This window comes from Aethalodelphis obliquidens, unplaced genomic scaffold (genome assembly GCF_003676395.1).
Source record: "Aethalodelphis obliquidens isolate GAN/ISIS:26980383/991018 unplaced genomic scaffold, ASM367639v1 scaffold2, whole genome shotgun sequence".
NCBI classification, from domain to species: domain Eukaryota; kingdom Metazoa; phylum Chordata; class Mammalia; order Artiodactyla; family Delphinidae; genus Aethalodelphis; species Aethalodelphis obliquidens.
This window is the reverse complement of record NW_020837946.1, coordinates 47958990-47985037: the sequence shown is the minus strand read 5'-3', so window position 1 is coordinate 47985037 and position 26048 is coordinate 47958990.

Genomic DNA, 26048 nt, shown 5'->3' with positions numbered 1-26048 from the left:
ATATATATATATATATATATATATATATATATATATATATATATATCCCTTATGTTTTAACACACTTCATAAACAGAGTCAAAGAATGTAACTTATCAACACCATAGTATACGGCATATGTGATAACGTTACATGGAGAAGTTTCTGCACATTGTCAGCTTATAATTCCAAAATAATATGAAATGAATTGTGAAGCATTGGTGGAAGTTTTATAAGTATAAATAAAAGAGCTGTTATAAACGAATGCATGTGACAGGCTTTAAAGATAGGTTAACATAGGTCAAAATAACTAATCTGAAATTTTAAGTTTACTATCTTTAGACAAGAATCATATTAGATGAACTTAGTTAGGGTTTTATCTATTATCATCCATAGGAATATAAACTTTACTGTAAGTTCTTGCTTCTAATTAAAATGGAGTATAATCATCCAAAATCCAAAGCTACATTTAATCATCTGAGCTACTGTTATGTTTAAGGCATTCTGAGGTTCTGAGATCCTTGATAATAAACTTCTTAGGAATAAAAGGAGAAATATTAGCTTCTACATTTTAGAAAATTTGCTTCATATTAGGCTATAGGAAAATTACTGGTATACATATATTTTCCCTCCATTGAACTGCAACCTTAGGTCATAAATGCATGTTTTATTAATAGTATTAATATTGACTAGATAAGTCTATATAATTAATTTGCATGCTTAGCTATTCCCTCCTATCTTTCTCCAAATTTTGCATTTCTCCCCCCTTATGTACTACTTTGAAATCTTCATTAATCTTCATGATTTTTTCTTTTCTATAATCTTTGGTTGAAGATTTTGGTTCTTAATCTTTAAGAACTGTACCATGATATCTAAGATTGTCCATCTATTCTACATCATCTTATCTTTTTTTTCTCATGTACCTTGTTTTTAAATCCTTTTATTGCTTGCTACATATTTGACCTAGAATATAGCTTAAGTAAATACCAACCTCTCTAACTACTAAGACATTTACTGCTTTCATTTGAAAATATATAAGAAATTTCTCTCTTCAAAACAGCACGTTCACTCAAATTTAAAACCACGGAAAATGCTAAATTTACACAAGTCCAATAAAGATGCAATCTTGTAAGTCCTATGAAAAATATGAATCTGATTTTGTAATGTCATTAAGGAAATACTATCACAAAAACAGCATCAGGTGTGGCTGCAAGGCCATTAAAAAAAATAATATTCCAGGAAACACTTTTAGTAGTTTCATTGTCTAAAGTTAAACTGAACACTTAGTCATCTTGTGCCAGTAACAGAATTGTTCAATTACTCAACTAGAAATACTTATATATATGTATACACACACATTGCATACTTTACTGTTGTGCATTTTATTTTATGCTAATTATAGCTCAATAAAGCTGATAAGAAAAAAATATTATATGAAATTACTGGAAAACTAACTAAATGAAATTAACAATAATAATATACTAATTGTTAAAAAATCGCTGTGTAGTATAAACTTAGGAAGACTAATATCAGGTAGAAATTTTTTTTTTTAAAAAAAAAGAAGTTTCAAAGACAAAGGAGTCTTCCACAAAACATTAAAGCAAATGAAAGATAGGATTATATCTATGTGAGGGTAGGGAGATTTACAGAGGATAATAGAAATGTTTAATTAAACTTTTATTTTACCTAAAAAGAAGTGAACCCACATATTTACTACTCATTATTAGCAGTTGACAGAATCGAATAAAACTAGTGTTATAATTTCTGAACTCAGCGTAATACAATGATTAAGAACAAGGTGTCTGAGGTCTGGTGACTTAGTTTTAAATATTTGCCCCAAATTCCCTAGCTCTGTAATTTTGGACAAATTATTTAATCTCTCTAAGCCTCAGGATTTTTATTTATAATATGGGAAAAACAGCAATACGTACTTTTGGGATTTGTGGTGAAGAGTCAAAGTCAAAAAATATATAAAGTACTTAGCACTGGGTTTGTTGAGAATAAAGGCTAACATATTTTTAATGAAAATTAGACACTGTGTTAGGCTGGGGAAATGTTTACTAGCATAGTCTGTGTAGTAATATGATGAAACTGTATTTCTAAACATATTGCTTCACAACACTTCTCTATGCTAGGAAGCGATAAATGTAGCAGTGGGGAAAAGAAAAAGTAAGTAATTTCCCCAGTAAGTAAAGTTCGTATCAATGAAGAGGTAAATTTCAGTAGAAACTATAATATCTCTTGACATCAACTATATGTGTTTTCAGTGGTATGATAGCTAGCCTCTTCCTTATGAATGATATCTAGGCCATGTTCCTCAAAATCCCTCTGTGCAGTAGCCCAGTCTGATAGAATGAAAAATGAATGTCAAACTGGCATGAAAAATAAGAGTAGTGAAGAAAATCTGAACACTACATGCACTAGGTTTTGCTTAAATGGCATATAGAAAATAATTTGACATAAATATTGATATGTGGAAAACATTGATATGTGGGGAACTGTATTAACACAAAGCATCAGACATAGGGCTGCTAGATTTAAACAATATTTTGCTTTAAAAACGAGACAAAAATGGAAAATTCTGAAGAGGGAAAAAAAGCCAAAGCAGAAACTGATCATTTTGGAAAAGGTAAACAAATAGTGCAAACAAGACCCATGGCAGACTGAAATTTCCCATATGGGAAAGCCATTCATATGTGCAGAAGTATCAACAGCTTTGAAGTTAAGTAAGAAGGATAATTATTGCTTTAACTAGATACATCTCCAAATGAAATCTAGGGCAAAATAGAGCTATTCCTTGCCATAAATTATAGGGACATAGTTCTCCTAGAACTCATGGTTCCTATGACTTATTTTCAGGTTGCTTCACAGAAACAGATTGTTGAATATATTTACTCATTAGCAGAAGTCTAAACAAGTCAATTCCACAAAATAATAAATACACAGAGAAAAAAATAAGAGTAAATTGAGTTTCAATTTTTAATGACATGCACATCCAACTTAGAAGATAGTTAACCATGCCCTAAAAATTCTGTGATTTCTTGATATCATTAATAAAGCCATACTCAAATAACGTTTTCTCATTGAAATTGTTGTTAAACTGTCTTTTCTTTCATCATTACATATACTTCAATGCCCACCAGGAACCCTGCTATAATCCACATTTTATAGTCACGGTGAACAGATTATATGGCAGTGGAAGATGATATACCATATACCAGCCTCCCTCTCCCTACCTTATTAATATATTGGAGACTAAGCTAGTTGTGACACATTAGCAGGCTCTCAAAACACACTAGGTAGGTGAACATTAGATCTGGTGACTCTTCTGACAAGTCAAAGCTTCTCTTTAAAGGCTTATTCATCTAAGCTTTCTCTCATAATCTATTTATATATAGGACTCAAAAGAGACTTTGATCAAAAGTGGTGGGATCATATCTTTAACAGTGTGAAAGTTAGATTTATTTTTTACATCTGTTAAACTGCTTTTTCATATACACTCCCCCAGTGACTTTCACAAGCATCACTCCTGTGCATATACCAGAGACTTCATGCTGCAAATATTGCTCCTTGTGCTTGAGGCAGAGATTCTACCACTAGGAGTCCTACTCAATCACTTGGTAAGTATTAATATGTCAGCCATGAGAAGGCCTAAGACCCTTCCCATTAAATTCCAGGTTGTTTGTAAGGCACTATAGGGGGATGTATACCTTTTAAATAATATGGGCAATATGTACATCATCTGAGTTAAATGAACACCATTTATACCCATGGATATTAGACGTGTAGAGCCAGGAATATTAACAGAAGAGCTCTTATTAGATGTCAGAGTAACAACTGCCAAGTACCCCTGTAGTAGACCATTATGCCATAGTTTCCTGAAAATATCCTCATGTCTTAGTTTCTTTCTTAGCTCTCTATTTTCCCCTTGTGAGTTATCTTCTATTTATTTGACACAGTTTATGTAATCTATTTCTACACTTGTTCTTGCTCTGTTGTCAGATATTAAGTGGCCTAAGCCACTTGACATCCTAGTTCACTACACCCAACTTGTGACTATCTTATTTACTTGGACTAGTTTGGAGTACTTACTTGATTATTTACTTGGATTATTTACTTTATCCTGACACGATCAGTTCCATTCACCTTTACTTATTGCTAAGGTCCACTTTTTTTAATGTGGTTGATTTTTATCTATATTTCACAAGAAATGTTGTAGATTACAATTCATGGGGTAAAATGTGGAGTCTGAAAACACCATGAAACATCATGGAGCATACTCAAAAGAGGAGAACAATTTTAGGTTTATGCTGCCTCTGTGAAGGAACACTCTCAACCAACATTGAGTTCACCCTAGGTCTTAATTACAAAGCCAGAGTTCCATTAAGAATGTCAGGGATACTGTTCACAAAACAGGGGGCAATTTATGTGGCACAATCTGTCAATTTCACACTCTATCTCTTTCGCCTACACCTCAGGTAGTTTACATAGAGGACTTAAATATACCAACAACTTCCTGCATCTCTGCTCTGGAGATATCTCTGGCCACGGGAAGATGCTTGCTAGGCAGTCACACAAGGCAAGCTTAAAGTGCATGCAAGATAATTCACTGGAGCTCCTGGAGTCCCAGGGGTTGTAGGTAATTTCTCTAATTTTTATTTGCAGGGCAAGGGATTATATATAAGTTCTTCAATTCCCTGCCCCTCAGTAGTCAAATTCTGTGGCATGTTTTGCACAGTCTTTTAGCAGCTTCTGGTGATATTAATCCCAATTGCCAACACAGGTAACTTGCTCATTAACTCATCTTCTATTGACTTTACTCCATTCATTTCTCACTTCCCTTCTTTCTCAAGTGGTTCCAGGGCTCAATTCACAAAGAGATTTCTTGAATCTAAATTCCTGTGTTAGTATCTATGGCAGAACCCAAATTAAGATAAAACATAAGGATTTGTTCCCCAAATTGATCATATTTATAGTTCATGTAGTCTAAATTGTTACCTAGTACTAGGTACTTTATTATTTTGACCTCTGCCTCAAGAGGTTAGAAAAGTAGTTGGAATATACTTGTTTAAATTAATAAGATGTATGAGATACATGGTATCTTATTAATTTAAACAAGTATATTCTTGGTATCTTATTAATTATTTATATACATTTTGTTGAAAGACATTTAGTATTTCCTCTTAGCAGCTTAGAAATTAAATTAGATTATTTTCACCCCATTGGTCTATAATCAGATAACAAAAGGGATCTGATTGTCAGTCATACTCATACAATATCAGAGACTTTACCTGATGTTATGAGTTGAATTGTGTCCCCCCCCCCAAAAAAATGTGTTGAAATCCTAACCTCTAGTACCTCAAAATGTAGAAACAGTGTCATTGCAAATGCAATTAATTGAGATTTGGTTATACCAGAGTAGGGAGGCCCTTAATCAAACATAATGAGTGTCCTTATAAAAGATGGCATGTGAAGACACACACACAGAAAACGCCATGTAGTAATAAAGGAAGACAATAAAGCTACAAGCTAATGAATGCCAAGAACTGCCCACAAACCGTAAGAAGCTAGGATGAGGCAAGGAATGATTCTCTTATGTCTCTACCAACACCTTGCTTTTAGACCTCTACCTTTGGAATATGTTTCTGTTGTTTTAAACCACTCAATTTGTGGTACTTCGGCAGCCCTAGGAAACTAATATACTTAGTATCAAGCTATATTTAAGAATTCAAGGATCCTAGTGTTCACAAGGCACAGGCAAATAGAGATAACTCCAGGTCAGGTACTGTATAGCACACCAGGTCTTTTCTTTCCATATCAGACACACTTTGACCAGATTAATATAGAAGTATCTAAGAAATATATGGAGCCACGTTCATAATAGAGAAGGGAGCCCCTCAGTCATCTCCATTTTATACTTAAATATTTAAATAGCTAATGTGATTTTTCCAGGGATCCGTGCCACCTAAATTCATGGATTCCAAGTGTATTTACTTCAGGCACACTAGACAAACTAGGTAAATCCTGCTAAAACGATTCCATAGATAACAACTTTCCTACTGGCAAAACCATTAAATAATTTGTCTGCAGATCTGTCATTAGCATGTTTACAAGGTTTGATAAAGCTTTTCCCACAGCAAAGGGACAGAAGAGATTCCTGACCTGCTGCTTAACCATTTTTCTTCCAACATAATAAAAGTATATTTATAATGTTTTAAACTTATTTTTTAGCTCTCTGTAGATTTTAGAGATAAATTATTGGTTAATTAAAGGAAATTATAAGGAAGATAGTATCTGCTGTATTTCTGCTGTATTCAAACTTTTTTATATTATTGTTTTTTAAATGCTTTAGTCTTAGGAAAACATGATATGTTAGAAAGACATGATTTTACCACTTGGTCATGTAGTCTTGAACAAGTTACTTAAACTCAGCTTATACTTTCTAAACCTGAAATGAGAATAACTAGTCCACAATTAAATTTTAATTATTGGGTACCATGAATCTCGCTGTAAATGCATCATATTAGTTCCTTCTTTCTCATCTTGGTCTCACCTCAATAATTTCTAGCGTCTCCACTCTGTTGTTTCAAGGTATAGTTGCTGGATTGTAGACAGTATTCTCAGTGTAGATACTTCACATTTTGGTAATGTGTGTTGTTTTGTTTTTAGGAATAAAGTTTCATAGTGCTTTAGATTTAAACTGAGAGTGAATTTCAATGTCTTCTTTGCATGCTATGTTTAAAAAAGTGGGTAAAAGCATTAAAATCTTCAAATATAGCTTTAAAATATTGTTTGATTCATGTTTAAGTACATATTAGAAAGATGCAAAGCAATATAAATAGAAATTTAATCCTGGGGATAAAAAGGAAGGGCTTTAATTATTATAACAGATGATATGAAATTTAGATAGGTTGATATATTTTATATATTTAAAGTGTGCCATTTATAGTTCTGGATCAGAAGAGTGGCATCATTTTTTAACAAAAGTTAACTCTTGGGTAAGTGTCTAGCTGGGATATATCTATTTCATATGTTTAATATAATTTTTTAGTTTAAATTAAATTTCAAATCTGCATACCATAGCATATGTATGAATACATAGTATTCATATAACTGTGTGACTTACAGAATTTTCACAAACACATCAGAGCCAATTTAGTGGCTTTCTCCTGGGCTATAGTCCTCAGTTACACCCTGAATAGAATTTAAACTCTTATGCTGTGTGTCTTTCTTTAAGTCAACATACCTATCCAATAACTCTCCAGGGATAATCACTTCTGAATTCTTAGAGATTAATTACAGCACTTTTTTTACATTATAAATAAATAATTATTAATAAATACTCTTTTGTACCTGGCCTTTTAACTCAAATTATGTTTGTGAGGCCCCATCCATATTTTTAAGTGTAGTCACTGTTCTATGTGGAATATTTTGTTTGTTTATTTTTGCCATAGTCTTTTCATGCTTGACTCATTCTTATCATTCAGGTCTATCATGAAAAGATGTGATTTCAAAGGAGATGTTTTGATATTCATCCTGCTCCTTCCATTTGACTACTTTACAGTACTTACTGTTATTGGAAATCATTTTGTATACTTACTTTTTACAAGTAATTTATTGAGGTATAATTAATTAACAAAATAAATTTCACATATTTAAAGTATAATTTTGACATAGGTATACACCTATGAAAACGCTAAAACTCCTTCATGAAAACATCATCTTTGAGGGGAGATGGTGATAGAGAAGGAACATGCAGGGAAATTCCAAGATATGGATATTATTCTGTTTCCTCATCCAGTGTTGACTGCATATTTGTCTTTGTAGAGTTTCACTGAACTGATGATTTGTGCACTTTTTTCTAGTGTATGTTATATTTCAATTTTCAAAAATTATGCTCTGATTTGTCTTCATCCCCTATGCTTTCTTTGCTCGAATCTTAATGTCTATTTTTGTGCAGTTCTTTTCTATACAAAAGTATTTTTCACATATTTATGAATAAAGACTCAAACCTTCCAGGCATTATAACAGACTCATGGAACTGTATGTTTAACTAACTCAAGGGTTAGATTTTAATATAAACAGCAATCTACTGTTAACCTAACTTAAAGCTGCATGATCTTATGTAAGAGTATCAAGAGTTAAAAGATTTTTGCCTGATTTATAATCTGAAGATTTCAAGTGATTAAAATTCCCTTAAAAATAATTTAAATTTTAGACAGTTTTTTCTTTAAAAGACATACTAATTAGATCTCTAAAAAAGAACTAAAATACTGGTTATATTTTTCTTGCAAAATTCCTTATGTCTCGTGAAGAAATACCTTATGTTTCAGCATCCACTGAGTTCAAAAACACCACCTGAATGTTTTCACACTATGTAATTGTGATATGTGAGAAAAGCAGTCCTTTTCACCCTTAATTGTCTTCTAATGTATGCTTACCATATGGCAAGCTGCTGAGTATAACAAAACAGTGATGCTAATGCTCTTTTATTTTATAGAAATCTGACAGTAAATAAGTCAATAATAATCTTAGGCATTCTTTAAGTAGAAGGGGTGTCTCCTGTCACCTCTCTAGAAAGACTACCAAAATAACCCATTGACTGAATAAAGATAGATTTATTGCTTACTGCAGAAAGACAGTGAACTATCTTGACAGTTTTAGGAGTACTTGGAACAGAAAGGTCAGGACAGGATATTTATAAGATTTGGGGGATCCAAATAAAGGGGGTCCTTTCAGTGAGAGGGTATACTTGAAATTGGGTCAAATTTGTAAAATAATAATTTATTAGTAAGGGACTCAGTTGGGATTGTCGAAGTGAGTCTTGATGAGCCCATTTGAGACGTCGATGGCTGTGAGAAGAGAATTGTACTTCAGGAGAGCTAGTGAAATATTCTATGCTTTGGGTATCTGGATTTTCATGAAGTACTTAGAACAAACTTATCTGTAACTTAACCTTCCTGGGTAAGAGTTTCCTGGAAGAGCAAAATAATGTTAATGCAGACTGTTGGACAGTAGTGTTAATACAGACACTCAGCTTTCAGTTCTCAAGGATTTTAAAGAAATCTATACTGAGAAATAGCTTCACCTATTATTAAAAATGCTCAAATTTACCACTAGTTATATGGCATAGTCCTTCCTAGAAATGCCACATGTTTGAGATGCTGAGAACTATATAAAATAGTAACTTAGTCAATAATGTGAAAAAATCAAATAATTTAATAGTTAAAAGCATAAAGCAGTACTAAGTACATGTAATGAAAAAGCACAAAATAATTTTACCAAAGTGTTCCTTGTAATGATTTTCATCATTTTCTCTTTCCAACATTTTATAAATTTTGTGATATTAATTATTTTTAAATATAGATCTTGTCTTCAGAAGGTTGTTTCCCATATTTACTTTTGTCTATGTATTTCTCCAGTTTATCATCTTTAGAGGTATCCATTTTTTTCACAGTTATTTTACTTAAAATAGCAATGCATCTTACAAGTTAAGGTATTTAAAAATTACTATCAATCTGGCAGCACATGTAAAAAACCTTCTATTTTCATTATCAGACTCAGTGGTGTTAAATTTGTTGAAATATTGGTATGTAGGTATATTTTAACATTAAATATTCAGGAATTCAGTAAGTAATATCATGGATAAACTTTGAGGTTATCAATCAGTGTTTATGGAGTGAGTAATTTCAAATGCAAATTGCTAATTATAGCTCAAGTAGCACAAAATACATTTTTAAACTAAAAATTATTTTAAGAAGTTAACATCAATATTTTTATTCCAAATATTATATGGTTTCTGAATTATGAGTTTGAGTTTCTTAAGTTAATCCATCAATTCTAGAAAAAAAAAATCCATTATTGGATCCTTTTTCGATTGACCTTGGCCTTAAATTAATGTGCTTAAAGAGGTTTCAGCATTTAAATGCTCATTGTAAATTAGATTACTGAAGCACAACATAGTGTCTTATTTCTGAGCAATTATTTTTTCGAAGTTTTCTACAGGGAAATTATTATTAGCACATTCTATTTTCCAAATAATTTGTCCTTCAAATTTACTGAGTTTAAGTACTTTCCTTATTAGTTTGTTTAATCATTTCATTCATCCTACAATCTAACTGGAAGATACTTTAAACCAAAGGATTTAACTATATCTGTTTGAGGAGAGATGATGGCTAGCTCAGTTCTCTTGGGTGTGAGCTCTGCATCAATCTTAGAGATTATTCCCTCTAATATTCACTTGAAATGGCTTTTACAGATAAGCAAATACCAGTAAAGAAATTCCAGGAATTCATTAGTTTGGTCTTCATGAAATAAATACATTATTTTTTAGACTTCAAATTATGCTCAAGTATAAAAATGAGTTTTTATCACCTCCTATCAGATGAAGACACATTTTTCCTTTTATTAATATGAGCAGTTGAGCTTTGGCTCTAATATGTCTATTTTAGGATGTATACACAGCAGATAGTCTCAGCATATCTGTTCTACATTTATGTCTCTTCAAAGTTATCCACATATTGTTACAGTGTACTTAACTCAAACAGACATTTAAAATAGAACTGAAAAGTAATTTTATAAATATTGTGTTTAAATAATTTATAAAGCCTTAACTAATACAAAATTTTTTTAAATCAAGTTTTAACTTGTCTAAATTCTGTTCTGTTTCTCTCCTCTGATTATGATTATAGAACATAAATTCTGTGGAGGGTATGTAAAGCATATAACTTACAAGAAAGTTTTGTAAAACGTTATTTAAAAAAACTCAGATAACAGAAATACAGTACTGCTGGACAAAGAGAATCAATCATACTGGTGATACAGAAATTGGCAGTTATCACAAAAATGTTAGAACTAGTGATATTTGAATTTTAAGGCATTTCATTCAAACCTATCCCCTTAAGATTACTGAGGGACAACAGCAGCAGTTTTCAAATGGCTTTTCCCCCTACATCCTGTTTTATATACTATCTTCTGAAACAGTGCTCATTATACCACTGACTATTGTAGATGCTGAGTAGTTTTCTAGTGACTGGAAACCTAAGTACAGAGAACAAGTAAGGAAAAAAATATAGAGCAACAGCTTACTTTTTCAGACATATTTCTTCAATTTCCTTGAACCCAGTTCTTCTCCTCTGCATTATTCAAAGTCCACAAACATACCCATCAATTCTCAGACTTGCTGCTTTCCTTCAGCACACAGTAATTTACATAAAATCCTACATCGGCCAACTGAAATCCATTTTACCTTCACTTGCCATCTTACATGGCTTCTTTTATGCATGCATGCATTCATTTATCACACAAATGCTTACTGAGTACCAGCTATGTGTCAGGCACCATAACCATCCTAAATGGTTAGGATTTAGATGCATCAGTGAGCAAAATTGCCAAAGATACCTGGATTTGAACAGCTGATATTCAGGCTAGAGTAAACAGAGAATAAACAACAGGTATGATAAACAAGTAAATCATAATTATTAAGAAGGTAAAAAAATTCTATGGAAATTCCCTGGCAGTCCAGTGGTTAGTACTTGGCACTCTCACTGATGCGGCCCTGGGTTCAATCTCTGGTCAGGGACTTGTTGAATACCTCTGAATTAGCTGTTGATTTTTAAAGAAAATATTACCCACAAGCCACACAACGCAGCCATAAAAAACACACTATGGATTTATATATATATATATGGGAAAAGTATAAGTAGGAGAAGGAGTGCTGAGGGAGGGAGGAAGCAGATTGAATTATAAAATTTGGATGTTCAACACAGGTCACTGAAAATGAGACACTTGAATAAAATACAGAAGAAAATGAGGATGTTAGCCACAGGAAGAGCTGGGACCATATCCATGAGGAGGGAGCTTGCCTGGAATGCAAGAAAAGGCATATAGGCCAGTGAATCTGGGGTTGAGTTAGTTTACCAGGGTACTAAAAGAAAAAGCCAGAGGGGTAGGAGTGCAAATCCTACAGACCAATGAGTGAAATGGGGACAAATGCACAGATTTATCAAAGGAATGAAGTTATCTGAGTTATATATTTAAGGGATCATGTAGGCTTCTATGTAATCCTTTAGGGAAAGGAAGGCAGGTAGAAGCAGTAAGGTATGAGGAGCTAGGAAGTTACTGACATAATCAAGAAGTCCCATTACCCCCACAAGAAGAGAGATATCTTGGATATAATGAGGAAGATGAAGAATAGTGTTACTGTACATATTTGGACAATAAAGCCAAGAAGATTTCTTCTATGAAAATTTCCCAAAATCTATAGATACACACTTCTATAACACTTGTTTCATACTGCATTATAAAATATATCCCAGCTCTTATTTTTCTAAATATTTTTGTCACAAGTTTGTGTCTTACAAGGGCAAGAAATATCTAATGACTTGTTGAATACCTCTGAATTCGCTTAATATTTTGAAGAAAATATTACCATAGAATATTTTTAAAGCAATTGAAATTAATACTATGTAAACATTTCTGAAACACAACGTTTTGAAAAGTATATGTATACATATAAACATATATGTATATAAATATGTACATATACATGTTGGGGAAATGTATGTATATATATACATATACACAGATATGTATATACATATATATATATTTTTATAAATACTTCTGTTGGGGGCATATATATATATACACACACAATACATATATACATGTATAAGTGTGTATATATATACATATACATATTGTTGGGACATACAATTTTTAAAAAATCTCTTCCCAACCTAGAAAACTTCTTCCATATAGGTAGAAGAGAAAGAAAATGATATTACTGTTGAATAAGAATTAAATCAGAATCTGATGTACATCATAGGCAATCCACTAAGAGATTTTAGAGACAATTTTTATATAGCCAAATGGCCAACCATCACATATATGTTCTCAAGATAAATAATAAATAGTTCTCAAGAAAAAGGATTTAACAGCACTATAGGTCACACATAATTCATCTGGTAATTGGAATGACCATCTGTGTTAGGAAATTGGCTTTATCCAAAGGAAAAATAAATTTCTCATATCTTTATGACATTAACGTCATACCTAAGTAATTTTGCAACTTGGAGAGAGGCATCTGCCCAAATTAGGCTCCTTCCTTCTCACAGAAACTTGGAGATAGTGGGGCTAGCTTCCTTGAAGATTACACTTCAAACAGATGGCTCCCAGGTCCTTGAGAAAGCATTCCTGTATCTTGAAACTGGCAATAAGCTTAATTAGCTTTTACAAGATTTATATATATTTCAAAGAGACAGTGAAGAGTTTACACATTTTCTAAAGTAATTGAGCTCAGAAAAAGGAGGGGAGAAGTCTCTTACTTATAACAGGAGAATTAAGCATTTCATTTTTATTTGTATTTGCTCTTGTGGCACACACACATGCACACACAAACACATAGGCCAAAACATAACATTGTGTTACACTAGCTCCTTCAAGAAACAGACACCAAGATAAGTGTGCAAAAATTTATTAGAAAAAATTAATGTGAGATAAAAAGGAAGGAGCTTGGAGAGCTATGATTCTGAGATACAAGTCTGATCTCAAATGCATGAGTGAGTGAAAGATGGAAGAAAATTTGGGTGCAAGCATCTTAGACTGATCTCAAGTGTTAAGGAATTGTCATGGAATCTTGGAGTCAAAGTCATTTATGAGGTCACAGGATTTCCTGGACAGGCCTACCATAATATTCCTACCATGCTCAGGCACTGGCTTGGAATAGCTCATCAGAAATCTAGTTTAGGCACAAACATGGTAATGGATTTCAGAATGCAATAGCTTGCAAAGTTGCTCAATGATGTTTGCTGTGGTCAGAGATCTGAGAGGCATATTCTCATGGCCACAGCATTCATATATCCATTTTTCATACCATTTTGGAAAATCTTTTGAACATTTATATATTTTTTAGGTTTGGGAATCTGGAATCCATGATAGAGGTTATTCTCATTGCCAGATTTTTTAATCTGATTAGTGCAAAAAATGATAGTTGGAAGAATACTTGTGCCCTGAAGATATTTAGTTTATCATTTATATATGTTATATGTCTACTGAGAAGAGTTACTTGAAAGTCACGATTTATTTATTTATTTATTTTTAAAATTTATTTATTTATTTATTTATTTTTGGCTGTGTTGGGTCTTCCTTGCTGCGCATGGGCTTTCTCTAGTTGCAGCGAGTGGGGGCTACTCTTCTTTGCGATACGCGGGCTTATTGTGGTGGCTTCTCTTGTTGTGGAGCACAGCCTCTAGGCATGTGAGCTTCAGTAGTTGTGGCACACAGGCTCAGTAGTTGTGGCTTCAGGCTAAGAGTGCAGACTCAGTAGTTGTGGCGTACAGGCTTAGCTGGTCCACGGCATGTGGGATCTTCCTAGACCAGGGCTCGAACCCATGTCCCCTGCTTTGACAGGCGGATTCTTAACCACTGTGTCACCAGGGAAGTCCCATAAGTCACTATTTAGAGTCAAGGAAAGTATCTGCTTTATTGGATGCTGTTGCAGAACAACAGTTTTCTTGATTATCATTTTTTATTCACATTCTTTTTTGCCCAAAACCATCACTTTAAATTTGTTCTACCTGGAAACATAAAGTAAATCTTGAATCTCTTGACAATTACAAAATCCAAAAATCTTTTAAAACTGAATGTATTTGTCAGATTAATGCAAAAATCTTTGGATGGCAAAACCTGATGTGTATTTAATGTGAACCTATTTAGTGTTTTTGTTGTCACTTGTAGATATTAATGTTTTGCTACACAAATAGTAATGTGTTTGTGCTAACTTTGCAAACTGTCAACTTGGCTTGCCTGACCTATGTTTCCCAGAATTCCCACCAGTGGTTAGGAGTCGGCCCTTCCACTGTGTGGGTCCAGGTTTGATCCTTGGTTGGGGAACTAAGATCCCTCATGCAGTGCAGCCAAATTAGAAAGAAAAAAAAAAAGAAGAAGAAGAAGAGCAGTTTAAAATTTAAAAAATGGATGAGCCACCAAAGGTATTTCTCCACAGGATCTGAAGGGCAGAAGTGAAGCAGCAGCCGTTTTGTTTTTGTACTCAAGAGGTCAGGAGAGAGACTATTTGTTGACTTTCCTCATTGGCCTGTGGCAGCTGCCTGGCCTGAAATTAAATCCAGTTTTCCCAGAATCCTCCTTTAGTTTCTCTACTTCTGGGTCATATGTGCATTTATGTATATGATAAAAGATATCAGCTTCTTCTCTAAGATACTCTCTTCATCAAGGATGAAGGCTGTGAGAACTGACTTTGGTTCCAGTCTATTCTCATGCGTTCTTCTGTTTGTGGGTTCCAGCTTATCCTGGCTTTCACCCACATTACATTCATTTTTAATTCCTAACTGCCTGTCTTGTGAACTTTAAGCACATATAAAATAGGAAAGTATCACACTGTTGAAACAGCTCACAGAATTGTGTGAGGTCACATCTCTCAAACAAATTCCTGCAAACATGTATGCATTTAAGTAGCAACACAAGTGATTCTATTTCTCTGATTGAACACTGACCAGTACAGAATTTTGTATCAAGAGTGGTTCCAAAGAAACATAATCTTAATTCATTCTATGTTACCTGTAACTGGGTCTCTGATCTTATTAGATTTAAATAAATTAATACCTATGTTTTCAATTTTAATTGAATTGAATTTTATTTTTTTCCCCTCTGGTTGTGTAGATTTTTTAAAAAATTTTATTGTTGTATAGTTGATTTAATGTCATGTTAGTTTCTGCTGCACAGCAAAGGGAATCAGTTATACATATACATATATCCACTCTTTTTTAGATTCTTTTTTCATATAGGTCATTACAGAGTATTGAGAAGAGTTCCCTGTGCTACATAGAAGGTCCTTATTAGTTATCTATTTTATATAGATATAAAAAAGTAGTGTGTATATGTCAGTTTTAATTTCAGAAGGGACATTTATAGTCCACAATATGCAGAGGCAAAACAGTTCTGTAAATTATCATGTGTAGATATTGTGAAAATAAATAAAAGTAAACCTCATTTAAAATGGAGTCAGGAAGCCCCTGAAGGGAGAGCTCTCATGCACATACCACTCACTGCAGCCTGCATAACCAGTAGGAAGAAGGAAAATAAGACTTTAACAAGGTCTGTTCATATAGAATTCTTTGTAGAAAGTTTTCTCAGTCTCAACTTCTTATCTTTGATGATAAGAATGTTACTTTTCTTCTGGTACAAGGGAGAACATTTTTCACAAGGGAATTTAATCTCCCACTTTTAAGAAAAAGAAGGAAATGCCCCAGCAGCATTTCCTGCCCCAGCAAGAATGCACTAACCACCACTTGCAGCCAATAAGAAAGTGCTGCAATCTTGAACTCCTGTTCTTCTTCAGTGAAATTTCATTCAAAACAACCCTCCCCAATTTCCTTCCAAAACCTAATAAAAGTAGACCTTCCCTCTGTCTCTTCAGATTTACCTGATTCACCAGCTTGCCTGCCTTGAATTGCAATTCTCTGCTATTTCTGAATAAACCCATTTTGCTGGTAAAATAATGGGCTACTTTATTTCTGTGGTTGATATTATTTGGTAATCAGAAGTGAGAGCCAAAGAAGACTTCAACAACTCCTAGGCATGTGAGCAAACAAATGCTAGTAATCACAAAGCTCACTGAGCTCAGTGCTTTCTCCCTAATCCTGGAGTTTGAGGGTCTCTCCTGGATCTGAGCCCCACTCCTCTTTGCATTTTGAGCTCTCCAGCTTTATCTGGGATCTGTTTTTATGAACCTTCTTGGTAAGTCGCTCATTCTGTTCAAAAGAGGGAAAAACATGTGATTCCTGGTATTTTAGAACAGCTGTTGGAAAACAGGACACCTCATAATTAAGGTGTTTTAGGGAATCCTAAAGGCAAGATAGGATCCACCTAGTCCTTGGACCAGGATCTTGTGCCTTTCTGAAAAAATGGATGAACTTTTGGATAATTTGGCATTATAATGGCCATTCTGGGGAATCTTTATTTTATATAAGATTTATAAGGGGCACCCTTAAAAAAGAGGATCCCAAACCTCTCAGAGACAATGGAATACATTCTTTGATTGGTACACAGAAACGTCTAAGACAAAATTACTTACAGCATGCAAATAAAAAATCTTTAGTAAAAAACTTTGGCCATCTGCGCAAGTAAACTCAACTTACTGAATCTGCCAGAAACACAACTTGGATGCAACTATTCCTTTGCGTTTTCTACCTGAGACATGGCTAAAATCATTAAAAACAAAACCTGTAAGATGTATGCGTCTGTCTGTATATTATGTAAGTCTATATGTGTATAAGTATATAATATTTTTCTACCTCTAGGTGGCATTGTCAAAATTAATTTGTAAACAACACTATTTAATTGGCCTAAAGAAACATTAAGTGTTTATATAAATCAAGTTTACTCTCAGAAATATAGAAACTAACCCAAATGTTTTTTTGAGTTCATATGATCTGAGTTAATCTTTGAAAAATAAAAGTTAGTTTAAATTGCTGGTTTAATGAAAAAGGCATGTCTTCAGAGTTATCAGTATTGAATATAATGCAAATATACAACTTTTCTACCTGGGTTTACTGATAAAGTTAGGTTGTGCTATTCCTGTCGCAGAATTTGTCAACAAGAAAAACAACTTAAGATGATGGTTAACTATTTAATATCTAACCGAAGCATAGTCGCTAAAAACAAGTATTTTAAATAATTATAAATAAGATAAAAGTTTATACTAAGTTAAATCAAATAATGGATATTCATTGAAAATCTAAATCATTTCCAGATAGCATGGTATACTGAGATACTGATTGCTAAACATAAATTTGTCTAGTTTTGGCTTTTTAATTTTTGCAGAGACAAGGGCTATTTGGGGCTCTTAATAAACATGTTTTATGCCACACTGAAGAAAAGATTATTATGAGGAAGAACATACTTCTAAATATTTTTAATGTATTTATAATTTTTCCAATCTACTGCAGGATCCTTATATATGAGAGATAGTTCACAGTTGCCTGCTTCCTAGTTTTCACTGGAAAGCAAAAATTACAAATAATTTAAAAGGTTGAGAAAAGAGCTCAGAATACAAAATAGACCAAAGAGAAAGTGTCAAAACATATAGAGTAATAAGCGTAAATTAACTCCACATAAACTGTATGTACTGATGATGAGAGAATTCAAAGAAAGCAGCTAGTGCCGCTTTGGAAGATGAGAAACAGTGGAACTCCCATGAAAGCATTTTCCTGTGAGGATTTACTATAACTTCTTGTTTTTCAAACTGTGTTTACATACTACCGGTTAATTATGATACACATATTATCTGTATTTGTCTATATAGATAAATTGATAATATGTATCTTATATTTTATCTATAATTTATAAATAGATTTGTTATAGATTTATTTATTATCTATATATAAATAAAAGAGCAATTTCATAAGGTGCAAAACAGAATATATACATGGTATACACTAAAAATGGAAATACATGTCAATTTATTAAACTTTTTTTGGTTAGTTTTTGATCTTTTTTTTAACATCTTTATTGGAGTATAATTGCTTTACAATGGTGTGTTATTTTCCATTTTATAACAAAGTGAATCAGCTACACATATACATATATCTCCATATCTCCTACCTCTTGCGTCTCCCTCCTACCCTCCCTATCCTACCCCTCTAGGTGGTCACAAAGCACTGACTGATCTCCCTGTGCTATGTGGCTGCTTCCCCCTACCTATTTTACATTTGGTAGTGTATATATGTCCATGCCACTCTCTCACTTCGTCCCAGGTTACCCTTCCCCTTCCCCGTGTCCTCAAGTCCTTTCTCTATGACTGCATCTTTATTCCTGTCCTGCCCCTAGGTTCTTCAGAACCTTTTTTTTTTTTTTAGATTCCATATATATGTGTTAGCAAGCAGTATTTGTTTTTCTCTTTCTGACTTACTTCACTCTGTATGACAGACTCTAGGTCATCCACCTCACTACAAATGACTCAGTTTTGTTTCTTTTTATGGCTGAGTAATATTCCATTGTATATATGTGCCACATCTTTTTTAATCATTCATCTGTTGATGGACACTTAGGTTGCTTCCATGTCCTGGCTATTGTAAATAGAGCTGCAATGAACATTGTTGTACATGACTCTTTTTGAATTATGGTTTTCTCTGGGTATATGCCTGGTAGTGGGATTGCTGGGTTGTATGGTAGTTCTATTTTTAGTTTTTTAAGGAACCTTCATACTGTTCTCCATAGTGGCTGTATCAGTTTACATTCCCACCAACAGTGCAAGAGGGTAAACTTTTATTTTTGTTACTTAGATGGTTTTATATATGTAAGTATATATACACATATGTAAGTATATACATAATATACACAATGTTTCTTACTAAGGAATGATTCAGCATGATTGAAAGCTACTGCTCTTATACCACAATGAACTGAGAGACAAAATGGTTTGTGCAGCCAGCTGAAAAGGTCAGTTCAAAAACAACCACCCTTTCTGCCCTGTTCAAACTCAGTGATAATTCCTTAAGGTCGGACTACAATAATTGTTTAATATGCTCATACTTGTTACCTGGTCTTTTCAGATTTGTAGCCAGGCAGCAACCTTTGTATAAAAGAAATTCTCCCATTTCTTATAATTACTCGCAAGGCTGGGAATTCTGGTAGTGGTTTCCCAGATATTTATAGATCTGCCATCAATTTAGAAGTTGTCTTCCATTTTTCAAATCTTTATTCTGTCTACTCAATTTAGAACAACTCTTTTCAGCAGTAATGTGGGGATCCTGTTGCCTCTGTCTGTTCATTCATTCACACTCTATCAGAGCAATGTCAGGATGAAACTGTAGACACAGGTAAGACAGTGAATCTCATACTGTAATTTCCAAAAGTATGTGCTTTATTTTAACTATATTATGTAGAAGGAATTTACATTCACTTAATATAGTGAATAGACACTTATTCTCTCCTATAAGAGTAAATCTGTAATTATTCTATAACAACTACCTCACATCATTTCTTTCCTAGATAAGCTTTGTTAAGTTTTTGAAATTGAGAAGATAACATTTGAACTAATGAAATTGAAATTGTCAGCAAAAAAAAAGGAAGGAAAAAATTTTAAATACAAACCTGATTTGTTAAGAGCTAAAAGGATTTTGTTTTGTTTGTTTGCTTTTACAAAACTACTAGAAATAATAAGGATGCAAGAAAAAGACTGTATATGAAAAGTAGGATATGAGCTTTCATTGAAAGAAGGTATAAATAATGGAGATGCATTTTTGATACGGGAAAAAAAATTTGTCCTAAAATAAAATGATTGCTCCAGAATAAGAAAAGAAAAAAAGATAGGACAAAAGCTAAATGGATATAGAAAGTTGTAGAAGGTTTGTGGAAAAAGAGTCCTGGGAAGGGAATTTTATGTATGATCAAGCTGAATAAGATTGAATAAATTGGTTATAAGGGTTTTTAAATTAAGCTTTAATATCAATAGTGTACTTAGATAAAACTGGAACTTAATTTTCTTTCATCTGCTAAAAGAACAAAGTTTCGTTGGACTATTATTGATCTCCTCCTGATATAAGAAAATCTTACGAAAGATTTTTCCCTACCTTTATAAGTAATCTGCTTAAAAGCAAAGATTTTATGTTTTACCAACTGTGCTTCACACTGTTTACACAGGTCTTTGATTACTTAAGGAAACTAGTCACCTTGATAATAAAAGAGCTAAGTTTTGTTCTATATTTCTGTGGAGCAACCTTCTATGTTTTCCTGTGAAGTCTTTAATTGTTGTTTTGGTCACCTAGATAACTAAGGATAGTTTCACAATGACCTATGATCCTATTTGACCAGGTGTTTTGAAACCTTTCGGTATTTGACAAATACCTCCCCCCCAAAAAAAATCAACTTCTAAATGAAGTCTTTTTGACCTCAAACTAACTTTGGGATGTTCCAGAGGGCCTCTGGAACATCCCAAAATATGTGTTCTCTCTCCTTATATAAAAGGAGAGATGTTACACTAATTAGGCTTGATTGATTTGTTAAGTTATGTGGGAAACATTGTCAAATAAGTGATACTAAACCTTTATTAGATTATATCTGTGTGGACATATTATTAATATATGTATTCCAGAATTGTATGAAATTCCTAGAAATCTATGTTCCATTATCACTTGTAATTCTAGTTATTATCTTAAAGTGTTATGTGCCACAGAAATAACAAATTTCTTCATAAACTGCAATTCTCATCAGATCTTTAACTGTGGCTATTTTTAAGTTATTGTTCCTTACAGTTATTGTTTTACTCTGGTGCTTTTACAAAAGTGTCCTTGCACAAGTGCTTCATCTACAGAGAAATTCATGGAAAGGGCTCTGACAGGTATTCTGGAATAGAGGTTTCTGATAACTTTTCTGATCATACCACTGAACTAGGTAAAAATTTTTGCAACTCTCAAGGAGAAACTGATGGCTTCATAAAACTTCCAACAAAAGATTGAAATCAACAAGAATTAGTTACATGGGACTAAATAAACTGAGGAAGATGGTTATAATTCTTTGTATGACTTTTTATTTGAAACTGCTGATTTTTTTAATGTTTTGATTTATCAGATTTAAGAAAGCTTTTTCTCTTAAGCTATCTATGACTTTCAGCAATTTGATAAAATGTACCTTTGTAAACAAAATGAAGCATTTACTTTTTCTCTCTGCCTGATCCCTTCAAAATTCAGAAACTGTCAATGAGTATTTTTCTTTTAATGTCAATATAGTTGTTTGCATGAGTTTAATAAGAATCTGTTCTCCTTGAAACAGGAAACAATTGGAAATATTGGCTATATTATCAAGCCTTTGACTGGAATGTCATATTTGAGAAAGATATACATACACTCAGATACGACCAATTTTAAGAAACTGCCTGGAAAAATCATTCTAGTACCTTGCTTACAAGATTCCAGGAAAGTATTCTTTAAAAGAGCTTATGTGGTCACTCACCATTCTTGCTGCATTTGGGTAAATAATCAGGCCAAAACTAATTCAAACAAATTAGTTTTACTATGATTATCTTTGACAAAAGGAGGAATAATTATGGAGAGAAAAACTGTTTGCACATTTGTAAATATTAGATTCTTGTCCTGTTAATTGTCTTTAAGGTTTTGTTATACACCTGTAAGCTGAACTAGACCCTGTAAGCTGAACTAGACCCTAAACTTTTCAGTTTCCTCAAGTATCTGACTACAGATTCCCAAACTAAACAGTTCCCATTTTCTCACACCTTCCTGTTTTGGAATCAATAAGAAAAATTCTTCCCTATATCTCCTTGGAAGGGACTATACAAGGTCCTCCTCACTACCCAAATGGCACCCAAACATCAGACACTCAAGCCTTAGGTACACAGCATATAGCTAAAGAAGGCTCCATCTGATATCCAGTCCTATGTGCACTGGGGACCTTCAAATCAAATTTACCGGGAATCGAAGCACATGACGGCTGAATAAGATAGCTTTCTCAAGATGACCTTACCAGGCCTGTTTATCTTTTCCCATGGTTACTTCCTACCCTAGTCTCTCTCCCTCCTTCTCTCACAGACCATGCTCTCATTTGCATTTCTCAATCTATTACAAAAGGAGGATACTTATCTAATTGTTGGGTTTGCCACCAGAAACTCCCATCCATTAACAACAGTGGTGACCCTTCAGTCCACCCTGTAATACATTTTTTCACTGTTCTCAAGTGCTTCCTAATTTCACCCGGCATCCCCTTGATATCAGCTACAAAGTAAAGCTTTTGAAACCTCCCATCGATCCACCCCATTAAGCCTCCACAGCCCCTTAAATGGGAACTACCCAGGGAATATATGACTCTGAGTTTGCCTCCACAGGGAGAGCCTTTCTCCTTTGGGTCAGAATAAGTGCCAATGAACATATGGCCAGAAATCTCTTTTTGACACGAGGAGAGCTGGACAATTTCAGAGCCAAAGCAGTAGCAGCCCAACAACAATCACTTAATTCATTGGCTAAAGTAGTTTTGAACAATTGTGTAGCCCTTGATTACCTACTTGCTGAACAGGGAGGCATTTATACAATAGCAAATACCATAAGTTGCACATGAATAAATACCTCTGGAGAGGTAAAAATTTAATTACACATGATAAAGAAATAAGCACAATACAAATTGACTAGTCATGCTAATTTTAACTCTGCTTTGCATAATTATTTTTCAGTTCTGTACCTGTTGCCTGTCTATCCTTTGTAGAAATGACATACTCATTAGATTGATGCTAGCTTCACACTTCGAGATGATCTCCAATGTTCATGACCTTGAAAGGATATAGACTTTAAATGGGAAACAGCTGAAAGTTCTCCCTCCTGTCCCTCCTTGTTACTAAAATGGTTTCAAATCACAATGCACTTTCCCTCAGATGGGAGACATGACAACCAAGAAAGGTCATTCCTGGCACCAAGGGATAATACCCACTAAATATGTACAACCTGACTCTTGACAAGCAATGCTTTCCAGGAAAATGCTTGATAAAAAAGGGAAAATGTGAAAATAAATAAAGGAAAGCCTCATTTAAAATGGAGTCAGGAAACCCCTGAAGGGAGAGCTCTCATGCACATACCACTCATTGCAGGCTGCATAACCGGCAGGAAGAAGGAAGATAAGAAGAGTTAACACCTATCCTTCTGAAACTACTCCAAAAAATTGCAGAGGAAGGAACACTTCTGAATATATTCTATGAGGCCACCATCACCCTGATGCCAAAACCAGACACAGATATCTCAAAAAAAAAAATTACAGGCCAATATCACTGATGAACATAGATGCACAAATCCTCAACAAAATACTGGCAAACTGAATGCAACAAGACATTAAAATGATCATACACTACGATCAAGTGGGATTTATCCCAGGGATGAAAGGATTTTTCAATATCCACAAATCAATCAATGTGATACACCACATTAACAAACTGAAGAATAAAAACTATATGATGATCTCAATAGAGGCAGAAAAAGCTTTTGATAAAAATTCAACATCCATTTATGATAAAAAAATCTTCAGAGAGTAGGCATAGAGGAAAAATATCCTAACATAATAAAGATCATATATGACAAACCCACAGCTAACATCATACTCAATGGTGAAAAGCTGAAAACATTTCCTCTAAGATCAGGAACAAGACAAAGTTGCTCAGTCTCACCACTTTTATTCAACATAGTTTTGGAAGACCTAATCACAGCAATCAGAGAAAAAGAAGAAATAAAAGGAATCTGAATTGGAAAAGAAGTAAAACTGTCACTGTTTGCAGATGCCATGATGCTGTACATAGAAAATTCTAAAGATGTTACCAGAAAACTACTAGAGCTCATCAAGGAATTCAGTAAAGTTTCTGGATACAAAATTAATATACAGATATCAGTTGCATTTCTATACAATAACAACAAAATATCAGAAAGAGAAATTAAGGAAACAATCCCGTTTACCATAACATCAAAAAGAATAAAATATCTAAGAATAAACCTACCTAGGGAGGCAAAAGATCTGTACTCTGAAAACTAAAAGACAATGATGAAAGAAATTGAAGATGACACAAACAGATGGAAAGATATGTCATGTTCTTGGACTGGAAGAGTCAATATTTTTAAAATGACCAAAGTACCCAAGGCAACCTACAGTGCAATCTACAAGGCAATCTGCAATGCAATCCCTATTGAATTACCAGTGGTATTTTTCACAGAGCTAAAACAAAAAATTTGAAAATTTATATGGAAACACAAAAGACCCCGAATAGTCAAAAAAATCTTGAGAAAGAAGAACGAAGTTGGAAGAATCAGGCTCCTTGACTTCCAATTATACTACAAAGCTACAGTCATCAAAACAGTGTGGTACTGGCACAAAAACAGACACATAGATCAATGGAACAGGAGAGAAAGCCCAGAAATAAACCCATGCACTTACAGTCAATTAATGTATGACAGAGGAGGCAAGAATATACAATGGAGAAAAGACAGTCTCTTCAATAAGTGGTGCTGAGAAAACTGGACAGCTACATGTAAGACAATGAAATTAGAACCTTCTCTAATACCATATACAAAAATAAACTCAAAGTGGATTAAAGACCTAATGTAAGACTGGATACTATAAAAAGTCCTAGAGGAAAACATAGGCTGAACACTTTTTGAATAAATTGCCACTATGTTTTTTTGGATCCATCTCCTAAAGTAATGGAAATAAAAACAAAAATAAACAAATGAGACCTAATTAACTTAAAAGATTTTGCACAGAAATGAAACCCATAAAGAAAACAAAGACAACCTACAGACTGTGAGAAAATATTTACAAACAATGCTACCAACAAAGGATAAATTTCCAAAATATACAAACAGCTCATAAAGCTTAATATCAAAAAAAAAAAAAACAACCCAATCAAAAAATGGGCAGAAGAACTAAATAGACATTTCTCTAAAGAAGGCATACAGGTGGCCAATAGGCACATGAAAAGATGCTCAACATGGCTAATTATTAGAGAAATGCTAATTAAAACTACAGTGATGTATCACCTCACACCAGTCAGAATGGCCATCATCAAAAAGTCTCTATATAACAAATGCTAGAGAGGGTATGGAGAAAAGGGAACCCTTCTACTCTGTTGGGAATGTAAATTGGTACAGCTACAATGGAGAACAGCATGAATGTTCCTTAAAAAACTAAAAATAGAGTAACTGTATGATCCTGCAATCCCAGTTCTGGGCATATATGCAGAGAAAACTCTAATTCGAAAAGATACGTATACCGCTATGTTCATAGCAGCACTATTTACAATAGCACTATTTACAATAGACATGGAAGCAATCTAAGTGTACATCAACAGATGAATGGCTAAAGAAGATGTGGTATACATATACAATGGACTATTTCTCAGCCATAAAAAAGAATGAAATAATGCCATGTGCAGCAATATAGATGGACATAGAGATTATCATATTAAGTGAAGTCAGACAGAGAAAGACAAATATCATATGATATCACATACATGAAATCTTAAAAAAATGATGTAAGTGAACTTATTCACAAAACAGATATAGACT